The 13,123-nt window shown below is 37.4% G+C and overlaps 1 protein-coding gene across 3 annotated transcripts in view; it reads right to left on the bottom strand.

The window, feature by feature from the left end:
• Raph1 (Ras association (RalGDS/AF-6) and pleckstrin homology domains 1) overlaps nt 1-12,839 on the bottom strand; it is a 98,395-nt gene extending 85,556 nt beyond the window's left edge. For all 3 annotated transcript variants that reach the window (XM_071618878.1, XM_027942006.2, XM_071618879.1), the window contains exon 1: nt 12,672-12,839. The gene's annotated coding sequence lies outside the window, so the exon portion shown is untranslated. The remainder of the gene's footprint in view (nt 1-12,671) is intronic.
• Between the last annotated feature and the right edge of the window lie 284 nt (nt 12,840-13,123).

Genomic DNA, 13,123 nt, shown 5'->3' with positions numbered 1-13,123 from the left:
TTGAAGCAAATATAAATAACAAATTACTGCTGGAGGTGAATATGTGCATGTCTACATATTCTAATTGGGTTTAAAGATAACTTTAAAAAAAATTCAAAATGTTTAGATAAAGATTGCACACAAGTAGGCTCAGCAAAATCAAACATTCTGAATGGAAGAAACAGAACTAAGCTGTGTACCCCAAAATGAGTTAAACAAATATATACACACATGAGAAAATATAGCAAAAATCTTAACTATGGTCATTTCTGGGTGGTAGGAATATGTTTTATTGTCTTTATATATTTTCTGTTGCATATTTCCATTAATATTATCAGTAAAAAAAAAAAAAAGCAAACCATAAAATACACACTCAAGAAAATCCTCTGATAAAAACATATGCTCCCAATAAACTGATAGGATTCAATTTTACTTCTGATTTTAAAAATATCTATATTAATAAAGATAATCCTCAATAAATGAGTATCCACAACCATATAAGCCAAAAGAATTGTGCCAACAATTAGACAGTCTAAACTTCTAGTTTTATATTTCTAAAAGTATCTCTTTTGGTTTCCACTATTTCTAGAGGAATATGATATCTACAAATCAGATATCATAAGGAAGATAGAAATACCAAATCTTAATTTATATCATAAAAACAAAGCATGTGTAAAGGATGATTTGGCCATTTAAAAAATAGAAACAGGAGAGCATAATGTTTATATAACATTCTAAGGCAAAGGAAATACATGAGACTACCAGGAGAAATTAAAAACATAAATTAAAGAAATAAGTGGACAGATACACCATATTAATGAATTGGAAAATGCAATATTATTGTCAATTCTCCCCAAACTGATTAGATGGTTGATGTAATTACAAACAATATCCCAAGCAAACTTCTTTATTTTTTTATGGAAACTTACAGGGTGATTCTAAACTTTATATGGAAAAACAAATGACTAAAAATAGCCACAACAATCTTGAAGATTGAAGCACTTACTGTATTTGATGTTAGGACTATATTTAAGACAATGCAGTATGGGCAAAAGGACATGAAATTAAATCAATGTAACATATTGGTGAGTCTAATAACAGGCTCATGATTATACAAAATGATTTTCAACAAGGATGTCAAAGTCTAAGTAGGTAATGAGGAAAAGAAAGTGTTAACAAATGATGCTGGGAAACTAGGTAAAATATGGGGGGAGGAGAGTTTCAATCCCCATGCTCATACCATAAGCAAAAATTAATTTGAAATGGATTACAGATTGCAATTCAAGAGGTAAAATTATAAAGCTCCTAGGAGAAAATACATAATTATATCTTTTCAACTTTGGTAACAGCAATTTATTAAAACAAGAAAACACTAACTATAAAAGAAAAAAATAATAATTTTGGTGAAGTCCAGTGTAAAAACTTCTGCTTTTTGAAAGACACTACTAAAAAATAAATGGGAAAGCCACAAATTAAAATATTCACATATATATCTGATAAAGGCTTATATGTAAAATATACCAAGAATTGTTACAAGTTAATAAAAACATATATATCCCAATTTTTAAAATGGCAAAAGATTTGTATAGCTACTTTCAAAATGGCTAACAAGAACATGAAAACTAGATCAACAGTATTTATAATCTGAGAAATACAAATTAAAACTACAATGAGAGATCACTATATCCAGGAAGATTGACAATACCAAGTGTTTAGACTTAGAGCAATAAGAAATACTATCTAATTGCTATTGGATATATAACATGGTACACCTTTGGAAAAATTCGCCCATTTCTTAAAAAGTTAAAAATATACCTACCCTAAAACCTAGCATGCCCTCATAGGAATTTATCTAAGAGAAATGAAAACATGTCCACAGATATCCTACCACCATTATCTGTAAAAGCCAAAAATGGAAAAAGCCCATAAAACACAGTATATATACATATTGGAATAACATTCAGCAATAAAAAAGGAACTAATCTAGGCAATACGGAACAATCTAAAAATCATTATTCTGCATGGAAACAAGCCAGGCAGGGGTGTGGAGAACAGGCTGCTAGGAGATGGGTTAAGAGTGGCATAAAATCCAAAAGTATACAAAGAAACTTTTAGATATTTGCTATCTTTTTTTTGGGGGGGCGGGGGGTACTCAGGATTGAACTCAGGGACACTTGACCACTGAGCCGCATCCCCAGTCCTATTTTGTATTTTATCTAGAGACAGGGTCTCGGGGCTGGGATTGTGGCTCAGTGGTAGAGCGCTTGCCTAGCATAGGCAGGACCCGGGTTCGATTCTCAGCACCACATAAAAATAAAGGCATTGTGTTGTGTCCACCTACACCTAAAAAAAAAAAAAGATCAGAGACAGGGTCTCACTGAGTTGCTTAGTGCCTCACTTTTGCTGAGGCTGGCTTTGAACTCTCGATTCTCTTGCCTCAGCCTACCGAGCTGCTGGGATTACAGGTGTGCGCCACTGCACCTAACCAATATTTGCTATCTTGTTGTAATGGTTTAATAAGTGTTATGAAAACTTATCAAATTGTATGCTTTAATATATGCAGTTTATTATATAGAAATTATATCTCAACAAAGTGGTAAAAATAATTTTTTTATAAAACAAGCAAGCTGGGGGGCCAGGGTTGTGGCTGAGTAAGAGCTCAAGTAGAGCGCTTGTCTAGCATGCATGAGGCGCTGGGTCCGATCCCTAGCACCATACAAAAATAAAATAAAAGTACTGTGTCCATCTACAACTAAAAAATATATATTAAAAAAAAAAAGCCAAAATACTTCATAGCAGAATTAGAGTTAAAAGTTAAGGCTGTGGGCTGTCTGTAAAAAAAGATACAAAATAGGGCTGGGGTCATGGTTCAGTGTTTGAGTGCCCCTAAGTTCAATCCCTGGTACCCCCCTCCCCACAAAAAAGAAGTCAAGACAGTGACTATTCATGAGAGTGCTGAGGTATTGAGAAGTCAATGAAGAACACTTCTGACACACTGGTAATTTTCTTTCATCTGTGTACTGGTTATACAGGAATTGAAAACATGTACACTTCTGATAATGTGCACTTTTCTTAATATAGTTCAAAGGAGGAACATCTACCAATCCCTCTCCTTTATCCAAGTAGAGTCACAAAAAAGACTCCTACAAAAATGTTCACAGTTGTTTTCTTCATTATTCCAAAGTGGAACCAGATCTGTTGCTCATCAACAGGAAACTGGATAAGCAATTTATGGCATATACATACAACTGAATATTACTCAGTAATAAAAAGAAACTATTGATATATGCAATAACAAAGAAATCTAAAATTATGCTGAGTACAAGAAGCTAGAGACAAAATATACATAGATAGGATTCAATTAACATGAAGTTACAGAACAGGAAAAACTTACCTGGTGTGAAGCAATTGTGATTGCAGTTGCTTCGGAGATGGTAAGAAGTTGAGACTAAAAAGGTCAATGATAGAATCATGGGAAATATTTTATGTCTTGCTAGGGGTACTGAGGGGAAAAAAATCTTACTACGGACATGAAAAAAATTCTATCAGATACTACTGAATAACTAAACTCATATTTAATTGGTACTTTTGATTTACCTGAACAATTTCTGAAAGAAAAATGCAAAATCCAAATTTAGGCTTCTGAAACAGGTCTACAGTTTCTGAAACAGGTCCCACAGTTTCAACTGTGGGAAAGAATAAATTTTATTAAGGTCTCACTTTGCTGACATTTACCTCCTTTTTTTCAAAAACATTATTTTCCAGTTAAAGAACCAGAATGTCTTGTCCATAGTCATTTATTTTTAAGATGGCATAAGAATATTATACAGTATGAAATGAAATAATATGAAAGGCTCATTATGAACAATATAAATTCAATTAATAATGTTTTCAAGGGGCTGGGGCTATGGCTGAGCAGTAGCGCACTTGCCTGGCATGAGTGAGGCACTGGGTTTGATTCTCAGCACCACATATAAATAAATAAAGGTTAATCAACAACTTAAATGTATACATATACATACACACACACACACATATATATATACATATATGTGTGTAAATGTTTTCAAAACTGAGGTGATTCATACCTTAGGAGATGAGTGATAATTCACTGGATATCATATTAGAAGTTCTATTTTTATTTAATCTTTATCTTAATATATATATGTGTATTCTAACTATAATATATATCTTTTAACATGCAGGGTGACACTGGCATCTTTATTGTGGCCACCTCTCAGACAGTCATACATATAAAGTAAGCTAAGTATTCAGGTAGTAAACAATTCTAAGTCTCAAGAGAAAGAGTGATAGTATTTGCTACATTTTTTTTCAGTAATGAAATAACTTACCTTTTTTGTAAACTGTTACCAGAGACTGGTGTTCCAGTAAATAATTTCCTTAATAGAAACAATAATTGATGGAAAACTGTAACACAAAATCTGAAGCAGCTTTCATGAAGCAGCTGCTTTGACCTTAATAAAAGAAAGCTGGGGATGAGGATGTTTAATTTTAAAAACCAAATACTGCAGCAAAAGAGAAGATGAAGCAAGAAAAGAGCCAAGGGTTCCAGGATGTTATTGATGTGGCTGAGGAGTGACCTTAGTATTTTGTAGCAAACAGCTTTATTGGCTGTCTCATAGAAAAGTATTTTTAAAAAGTTGATATTTGGGCTGGGGTTGTGGCTCAGTGGTAGAGCCCTCCCCTTACATATGTGAGGCCCTGATTTTGATCCTCAGCACATTAAAAAAATAAATAAATAAAAATAAAGATATTGTGTCCATCTACAACTAAAAAAAATAAAAAAAGAGTTGATATTTAAAAGATGAGTTAAGTATTTAACTTTTACATCAACAAAAACTAAATTTGATAACTTTTCATGATTGACAAGTGGTTGTGGCAATATGCTACCTAGCTTTTATTTTTAAAAAACAAAAACATGGTAAATCTGCCTGTCCCTTAAAGGTAAGAGAGCTTAAAATTTAGGAATAACTGTATTCTGAAAAAAACAAAAACAAAAACTCTCATACCTGTACATTCATTCTGTTTGAACAGAGAAGCCATTTCTAACATTAAAACACCTTCCAACAGCATTTCAATGTATCTTGAATTGGTTTGCAAGAACAGCCTACTGATATAAGAAAAGCAAACTCTAAGTCAAACCTGTATAAACACTGGACAGAAACTTAATTATGAGTATTTGCATTCAGAAAGTACAGCCAAATATGTACCTGCTCTTTTGATTACAAGTTCCTTAATGAGTTTCCTTTCGATTAATAACAATATCAAAAACAAGTACCAAAGAAAACAGATTTAAGACTCAGACTTTGGAAATTCCCTATCACCAAGTACTAAAAACCAAGATTTTCATGTTCACTGCTTTTGCTTTAAAATGTACAATTTATTTTTGAAACATAGGGTAAACAAAAAGGTTTTTTAACCATTGCTAACACAAGGCATACTACTCACAGATACGGGGGAATCACTAATTTCCTTCACCATTTTCCAATGTAATCTGTTACAATATGAAATAAACTAATGAGCCAAGAAATAATTAAACTTTATAAATAAAATAAACAATAGATTTAATGCAAGCTACAAAGAATTCCTTAAAGGGGCTGGAATTGTGGCTCAACGGTAGAGTGCCTGCCTAGCATGCCCAGGGCCCTGGGTTTGATCCTCAGCACCACATAAAAATAAATGAATGGGGGGGCTGGGGTTGTGGCTCAGTGGTAGAGTGCGCCTCACACATGTGAGGCACTGGGTTAGATCCTCACACCAAATAAAACTGAATAAACAAAATAAAGATATTGCATCCATCCATAACTAAAAAATATTTTTAAAAAATAAAATAAAAAAATGAAAGGAATAAAGGTATTAAAGAAAAAACATTACAAACTCTTTAAAAAAAAAAGAATTCCTTAAATAAAGGCTTTCATGAAAACCTTATCACTGAATTTCTATCATGTACACTTAAGGGACCAAGGGGTATATTTTAGATGAGTAAAACCAGGTGTGATACTCCAGAACACAATGAAATGTAAAACAGTACACGATTAACTACAACATAAAGCAAAGCAAGTAAGGCCTATAGGCATGATGAAGAAAGCAATTAATTCTGCTTTCACAGCTTCAGAGAGATTCACAGCAATGCAGCTGGGTCCAAAGGATAAATAGGTTTTTGACTGGAAAAATTAGGGAGAAAACCTATGCTTGGGAATTGTGCATAGAGGACTGAGGCATGCACAATTCTTTATGACATAAAGAATATATTTATATTTGCAAGTTACAGTAGTTGTCTTGTGGTTCTGACTTAGCTAACACTTTTCTTGACATCTCAAACTTAGTAAGATTGTCCTAAATGGTTAAGGCATACCATTTTTTAAAAGTGTAGTTACAAAAGTGACTTATGATTCTATAGTATTTGGGTCTATCTACTATTTTTACAGTCAATTTTCACTACACGTTACCATTCTTCAAGGAGCTTATAATAGTCTTACAGAATGATAAAACATTATCATAGACCTCTCAATCTTGCTTTTTTTTCCGAATCTAATGAACTGTCTCACTTTTCCAAATCTAATCTCTTCACCTTTTTTTTTTTTGGTCCTGGGGATTGAATTCAGAGGCACTTGACCACTGAGCCACATCCCCAGCCCTATTTTGTATTTTATATAGAGACAGGTCTCACTGAGTTGCTTGCCATTGCTAAGGCTAGCTTTAAACTCACAATCCTCCTGCCTGGGATTATAGGCGGGTGCCACTGCGCACCCGGCTCTTCACTTGGTTTTAACTCCTAGGGCTGCTTTTTTGTAGAACCAGCTTCTTCAATCACATTCTCTACCAAGTCCTGTCTTAAAGTGCCACTTAAAATGGCATCCTTTTTATTTTGGAGAATATTTGTCTCTTTGCTTTCTTGATTATGCCTAGATGCGCCTAATGCAGAGAAACAGTATGCATTTTATTAACAGCATATATTTTTATATTTTTAAAGTATATATTTCTTTTAAAAAGCCAGTGTATAAACCATGAATCATGTGCTTTAAGATACTAACCTCAAAGTGTGGTAAATATTTTAGATTAAAATAATAGCATGGGATGAAACTTTAGAAATTATAAATCTGGAAGTTGACTACTATTTCACAATAAAATTTTCTGGATGAAATTTTATATGAGTATCCCATGTAAAACTGGCTAAAGTGTTGCTAATGTTATTTTTTTGTTCAAGTACATTATGTTAACTTCTTATAAGCTGGAGAAGGTGTGAATTAGGTATATTAGTTACAGTCTTATGACCACCTAAATAACATGTTTACTTTATTTATTTATTTATTTATTTATTTTACTGAAGTTTGAACTAAGGGGCACTGGACCACTGAGCCACATCCCCAGCCCCATTTTGTATTTTTTATTTAGAGACAGGGTCTCACTGAGTTGCTTAGTGCCTCGCCACTACTGAGGCTAGCTTCGAACTCCCAATCCTCCTGCCTCAACCTCCCAAGCTGCTGGGATTATAGGCATGTGCCATGGCACCCCAGCAACATGTTTACTTTTTAAAATACATGTTTAGTTGTAGATGGACACAGTAGTTTTATTTTATCTATTTATTATTATGTGATGCTGAGGATAGAACCCAGTGTCTTGCACATGTGAGACAAGCGCTCTACTGCTGAGCCACAACCCCAGCCCCGAAAAATCTTGCTTTAATTTTGCCCAGATAATAGCTGCAAGTAGGCAGTGTTTTGTTTGCAGCTTTTAAGGGTCCACTCTGTAGCCTCAAGTATATGAATCCAAAACTTAAAAATAATAAACAATAATCTCTTCTTCCAAAATTGACTTAATAACAATATTTAACAACTGCTTATAAGGCAAGAAAAACTCAAAACTTGCAATGAGCTATAAAAAACCTAATTTGTAATATGAGAACTTACTGTTACATGTTCATTGTTACTAAGCAAAATGACTATCACAGGATGAGTATGCTCCCAAAGAAATGTGCCTAGGTCTTGTTTATTAACTGAGCACCATGCATATGCCACAGTAAGGTATTGTTGAGACAATTATAAATAGATCTGCACAAGAACTGGATTTCTAAAATAAAATCTACTTCAGTCTATGGCCTTCCTTATCAATGACCATTTAAAATTTACAAGCACAGAGACAGTAAAGACAGAATGTCTGCCCCCTACAAAATTAATTATATATAACCATGTAGTACTATGATCTTCGATGTGTTAAAAATTTTAAACATACACACGCATACATACATATACATATATGAGAATGGGAAGGTGCCAAGACCATTCAGTAAGAAAAAGATAATCCTTTCAACAAACAGTGCTGAAAGGACTACAGACAAAAAGAATGAAGTTAATACCTTATGTAAACCAGATACAAAATTAACTCAAAATGGATCAAAGATATAAATTTAAGAGCTAAGACTACAAAACTTCTAGAATAAAGTATAAGGGGAAAACTTCACAAACTGCATTTGACAATGATTTCTTGAACATGACCAAAAAAAGCATAGGCAACAACAGAAAAAAAGGAAATTTAATGGGGCTGGGGCTACAGCTCAGTGGTAGAGCACTTGCCTAGCATGTATGTATGAGGCACCAGATTCAATCCTCAGCACCACATAAGGTATTTGTCCATCTACATCTAAAAATATTATGTGTTACAAGAAAATATCAAGACAGTGAAAAGGCAACCCACAAAATTGAAGAAAATGTTTGCAAATCATATATTTAATAAGGGGTTAATATCCAGAGTAAATAAAAACACTCCTCCAACTCAACAACAACAAAATAACAAACACAATTTAAAAATGAATAAAGGGCTTGAATAGATATTCCTCCAAAGATATACCAATGGCCAAAAAGTACATGAAAAGATGGTCATCATTACTAATCATTCATTAGGAAAAACACAATGAGACACCATTTCACACATATAGCAGCAATCATGGAAAAAGTGTGTGTATGAGCTGGGGCTGTTGCTCAGTGGTAAAGTGCTTGCCTTGCATGTGTGATGCACTGGATTCAATCCTCAGCACCACATAAAAATAAATAAATAAAAATATAGGTATTGTGTCTATATACAACTGAATACAATTTTTTAAAAAGTGTGTGTGTATATATACCCAAATATATGTAAATACACATAAATACATAAAATATATTCATATGTGTACATACACACACTATATGTGTGGAGATACATATATACACACACATATATACATATATATGTATATTTATACACATATATTAAGAAAGGAACTGGGGGCATAGCTCAGTGGCAGAGTATGTGCAGGGTCCTGCCTTCAATCCACGGCACCACAGGGGGAATGGGGGGGGAGAAGAACTGACAAGAATATGGAGAAAGCCTGCACACAGCTAGTAGGGATGTAACATGTCACAACTGCTGTGAAAAACAATATGGTAGTTTCCCCAAAAATTAACTATAGAATGATCATATGACCTAACAATTCCACTTCTGGGTATACACCCCAAAGAACTGAAATAAGGGACTCAGACATCTGTACCCCAATGTTCACAGCAGCATTATTCACAATAACCAAACAGTAGAAACAATTCAAATGTCCATAAATATGGTATACACATATAACGGCACATTGCTCCATCTTAAAAAGGAATGAAAGCACACACTCAGCTACTCAGGAGGCTGAGACAGGAAAATTTCAAGTTTAAAGCAAGCCTGAGCAATTATCCAGATCCTGTCTCAAAAATAAAAAGGTCTGGGGGCTGGGGTTGTGGCTCAGTAGTAGCATGCTTGCCTAGTATGCGTGAGGCACTGGGTTTGATTCTCAGCACCACATACAAATAAATAAAAACAAAAGTCCATCAACAATTAAAAAATATTTAAAAAAAAAAAAAAAAAAAAAGGTCTGGGAATGTACCTCAGGGGTAGGATGCTTGCCTAGCATGCCCAAAGCCCTGGGTTCAACTCTTAGTGCTGGAGGGGGTGGGAAAGAAATTCTGATACACTTTATAAGTTTAAAGATATTTTAAGAAAAGGAAAAAAATTCTGATACACATTAGAGTATGGATGAATCTTGATTACATTATGTTAAACGACATAAGTCAAACACGAAAGAACAAATGTTTGATTCAACTTGTATGAAGTACCGGGAGTAGTCAAATTCATAAAGACAGAAATAGAAAAATTATTACTAGAGGCTGAAGGGTAGGTGGAGAATTATGATTTAATGGGTAGAATTTCAGCTTGGGGATAATGAAAAAGTTCTGGAGATGGGTAATGTAATAGTTGCACAACAGTATCAATATACTTAATACCACTAAAAATACTGACCACCAAAAAAAAGGGCAAATTTTATGTTATATAATTTACCACAAAGTTTTTTTTTTTTTAAAGTGTGTGTTGTTTATTTTACTACAGTAGTAGCACAGGAAAATTGTTAAGAATACAAGCTTAAGAATTAGGCTGCTACTTTATAGCTCTGTAGTTTTGGGGCAAGTAACTTATTATCTGTACCTATTTTCTCAAATAATAATGAATATATTGAATAAGCTTATAGTGAGGATTCAATAAGTCAATAAAGTGCTTAAATTAATGTACATCATACAGTAGTCACTTTTATCCTCAAAAGACAATGGTCAAAAATACCTTTTCAGAAAACAAACTGTTAAAAATTGTGAAAACATACCATGTGCTCCATACGCCACTCCTTTCAGTCAATAAATAACCTTCTATGTAATCTTAGTGACACTGGTGTCACTAAAGTGTCACTAAAACATTAGTTGCTGCTTCTAACAAACAGCAATATTCATCACAAGGAAAGATCTACAAATAATTACTAAATTCAAACAAAAGAGAGCAGCAATTCAAACAACACAAAATATTTAATGCAAAAAGAAATCAGGTATTAAGCTTTGCAGATATTTTTGTACTTACTTGAACAGAGCTATATCCAGATACACACACACACACACACAAACAAAACAGACAATCTGAAAGACTCCAGAAGAGCTAAAAACCTTTCTGTGTCTCTGTTTTGCCCCTCCCCCAATGATCCTCAGGCTCAATTCAGCTCTCAAAGGAAAGCACCACCTCCAGGTGGAATGTCTTCCCCTCTCCATCTGTTGAAATCCTACCCATCCTTAACGCCAACACTTCAAAGGATTTTCCCCCAATGCCCATAATCTAGAATCAATCTCTCTCCTTGACTACCTTATTCTACATCTTTACTTCAATATTTATTATATAATGTGCCATATTACTTCAATTACCTATATCCACTTTTTACCCGCCCTCCCCTCAAAAAACCTCAGAGATCAGTAGGAAAGGAAGAAAAGGGATTAACATTTACTAAACACCCGTGTCAGGAGAGGTGCTATTACTTTCGCATATATTATCTCATTTATCCTGATGACAACTATCTGGGGAAGTGTAAACAGGTGGTGTTATTCCTGTTTACTGATAGGGAACTACTTAAGAGTTCAACAGATTATCCAGGTTGCCAGCCAATTCCAGTGCATATGGAACTGGTTTCCTACCCCCTTCCCTCCACCCAGCTCCAAAGAGTTCTTTGAACCATCCCAAGTTGTAGTTCTTGTTCACTCTGTGTCCTTTACTCTGCCTGAGAGTAGGTATTTCACATATGTCTACTGAATTTAATATTCTCATGGATTCAATACCACCCTTTAACAATCCGATCACGCCTCACCCCTAGCCCGTTACCTTTACGGTTCTTTTACAGTGGACTTCACACACTAGGCAGCTCTCCATATCTCCATGGGAAATGCTGCAGACAACATCAACCCTTATTGTAAGACTAAGTAAAGAATCTATCCATTCTCCCACATTGCCCCAAATGCTCTTCCTACAGAGTATAAGAAATGTAATACACAAGATTCATGTTAACAATGTGAAACCCATAAGCTCTTATTTCACACTAAGCCACGTCTTCGTGCTTACAAGGTATAAGGCATACGCGGTTTCCAACTCACACAGTGGGGCCACCCTAAGACACTGCCTAATTAAGAAAAATACATCGTAGAGACCATCTTAAAACGAAGGCATCCCAACTAATACTATTACACGCCGCCTCCCTTTCTGCCCCCACCCCCAATGAACTGCAGTTTAGATTTCCGGCGGGAATGTACACGGAAAGATAAAACGGGGCTGAAAAGCATTGGAGCGAGCGATTACTTAGCTTCTTTAATGAGAAGACGCAGAAGGCGCCCCGCCTTTCTAAATCTCTGCACTGAACTCATCTGTGAATGGTGGGGGGCATCGAAGCCTGAGCAATGCCACATTGAGTCACAGGTTTTTGCGGCTGGTTGGCGAACAGTCCATTCCTCCCTTCGGTCCCGGGCCACCAGCCCCCCAGTGCCAGGTCGGAGAATCCCAACCGCACCCTCTCTAGACGGCCCAGATCTCATTGTCTCCCTCCGTGCAGCCCCCAGGGGCGCGAGGTGCAACCCAGGCCCGCCGACCCCCACCCACCGGCAGGCTCCTCGCCCGGCGGCAGGCTCCTCGCCCGGCGCAGACCAGCCGGCTCGAGACCGGCAGCGACCCCGCCCCACGCAGCGGTCGCTCGCACCGCGCCCGGATGGCCGGGCCGAGCGCCGGGAAAATGGAGGCGGGAGCGCTCCCGGCCCCGCCGACTCCCTCCCCCGACCCCGAGGGCGAGGAGGAGCACTCACCGCTACAGCCGCTCAGTCCTCCGGCGGCCCCGGCGAACGTCGCGGCCCCGGACAGGGTTGCCACTGCTCGCGCTCCTCCAGCCACCGCCTCCTCCCCAGGCGCGGCGCTCCTTCCCCGGAGACGCAGACAGCGCCGGCAGCTCCCGCGCCGCGCGCTCCGTGACTGGCTGACGGACCGACGGACCGACCGGGTGGCGGCGGCGGGGGCGGGGCGGCCGCAGCGCCCCGCGGCGGCGGACCTGAGTGCGGCCGCGTCCGGCCGAGACGCAGAAGGCGGGGCTGAGGGCCGGGCGGCCGAAGGGCGGACCGCCTCGCGCCCGGCCGCGCGCTCCCCGCCCGCCGCCAACCGCTCACTTCCGGCGCAGGCGGCCGCGCGCGCCCCTCCAGCTACTTGGCACTCGCCCTAGCCCCTTGTCCGTGGCCCCCAGCCGACTGGACTGGCCGGCCCTGGG

Source organism: Marmota flaviventris, chromosome 11 (assembly GCF_047511675.1).
Source record: "Marmota flaviventris isolate mMarFla1 chromosome 11, mMarFla1.hap1, whole genome shotgun sequence".
NCBI classification, from domain to species: domain Eukaryota; kingdom Metazoa; phylum Chordata; class Mammalia; order Rodentia; family Sciuridae; genus Marmota; species Marmota flaviventris.
This window is presented reverse-complemented; position numbering and strand designations above follow the sequence as displayed.